The following is a 1,876-nucleotide window of genomic DNA, read 5'->3' as shown; positions in this document are numbered from 1 at the left end:
CCACAGAGACACACCCTCTGAGGGTATGGGACCTCTGCCAGCCTTACACTGACATACAGCTTTGACTCAGGAATCTAGTCTATGTGTCTAATAAAATTGTCCCTTTCCACTGGTAATCTGACCAGCGGCTTACGGGTCAACCCGTCTCTTCCTACTAGTCATCAATGATTAAACCTCAAAGGTAGTTGCCATTTTATGAGGGAAAAAAGGTAACGAAAAAAATGTAATTGAAGTTTGTGAACATTATGAGAAGGACTAAAGTATAAGAAAGGGTGACCATCATCCTGGCTTGCACAGGAATGAGAGCACGCCGGGGACATAGGCTTCCGGTGCTAAAAATGGGAGTGAGGATTTGGCCCCTCTATAGGTGTTCTGGAACTTAAACCCAGTTTCAGTCAGGAGTTCAACAAATTCTTACACAATATTTCCTTGTTTACTGAGTGATTCATGGTAACTGGGATTCTAACTAGAAATGGAATTGTTTCACAAAAAAAATCAGATAGGTTTGATAATTCCTTAGGAATAGTGGCAAGAATTACAGAGTATCTTTTCCTTGTGGAACAAAGCAGCCCATTGGGAAAAACCCATCCTATGGAGACACAGTCCATGTGCAGGGCGCTTCCAGGACAGGAGTACAGGGATCGGAGGGGAGGGGCGATTCTGGGGTAGCACAGAGGCTGTCACTCACATTCTCCCTGGATGAGCCATTTGGATGGGGGTCCAGGACAAGGGACACTGAGTGGAAAAACATCTCTGTCCACATTCCTTCAGCGTGTCTTCAGATCACTTCTCAGTTGTTGTTACTTCATCAAAGACACACAGAAGAATGACCCGGCTAGGAGGACTTCCTGTCTAGAGTGATGGACAATAAGAGGAATCAGAGAACACTTCTGGAGAACAAAATCCAGCTGGTGTGTACAGCGTGGGAGATGGAGATATTTACACTGTGTGTTTTCTTGAAAATGGATCGAATTGTATCAAACAGGTATCTTGTAGTCTGTTTTACCCAATGAGCAATGGAAAGGGTTGCTTTCTGGAGCCTCATCACATAAGTGAAGAGGAGGCTGTCCTTGTCCTCAGACAATTCAGGGAGAAACTGCATCCTTTTGGTCTTCATTATGGAAAGGGAGAGGAACTGAATGAGAATTGAATTCTCAAAGCCGAGTTTCATGGAGCTCCAGGAATAGGGTTGTACAGAGAAACAGAACCCTTATGATGTGAATCTACAGTGAGAGATTTAATTTAAAAAAGAATTGGGTCATGTGATTAGGAAGGCTGACAAGTACAAATTCTATGTGGTGAGTATCAGGCTGTAGTTCCAGGGAAGAGACAACATTTCAGTTCAAGTCTGAGGCTGTTTGTTGGTAGAATTCCTTATGCTTAGTGAATGTCAGACTTTTGTTCTAGTCAAGACGTGGAACGTCTGGTGAGGCCCATCTACGTTATGGAAGGCAATCTACTTTAATTAGAGTCCATCTATATACATGCTATCTCCTCCAAAAACAGGCACAGAAACATCCACAATGATTGTTACCAAAGTTGGGCTCCAAGGCCCAGTTAAGATGATATAAAATTAAAGAAATTTTTTAGGTTTTGAGGAAACAATCAAAGGGAAGGCTGAGGAAACAATCTTCAGATCGATCTGTGGGTATATGGGCAGGTTTGGGGTCTCACTTCCCAATGAACTTGGGTCACTGTGGAATACATAGCTGCCTGGATGGCAGCAACAGTGATAGTCAGTTCGTCCTCAGGTAGGAGCCCAGAGATGGTCAAGGAGGCCATGTTGCCAGACATGAACCAGAGAAGCGGTCAGGGACACTGGAGGGCCAGGTATTGACATTATGAATTAAAGCTTTACTGACATTCCAACTCTGAC

This window comes from Hipposideros armiger, unplaced genomic scaffold (genome assembly GCF_001890085.2).
Source record: "Hipposideros armiger isolate ML-2016 unplaced genomic scaffold, ASM189008v1 scaffold_1686, whole genome shotgun sequence".
Taxonomy (NCBI): domain Eukaryota; kingdom Metazoa; phylum Chordata; class Mammalia; order Chiroptera; family Hipposideridae; genus Hipposideros; species Hipposideros armiger.
The sequence above is the reverse complement of the archived record's forward strand: the minus strand, read 5'-3'. Positions refer to the sequence as shown.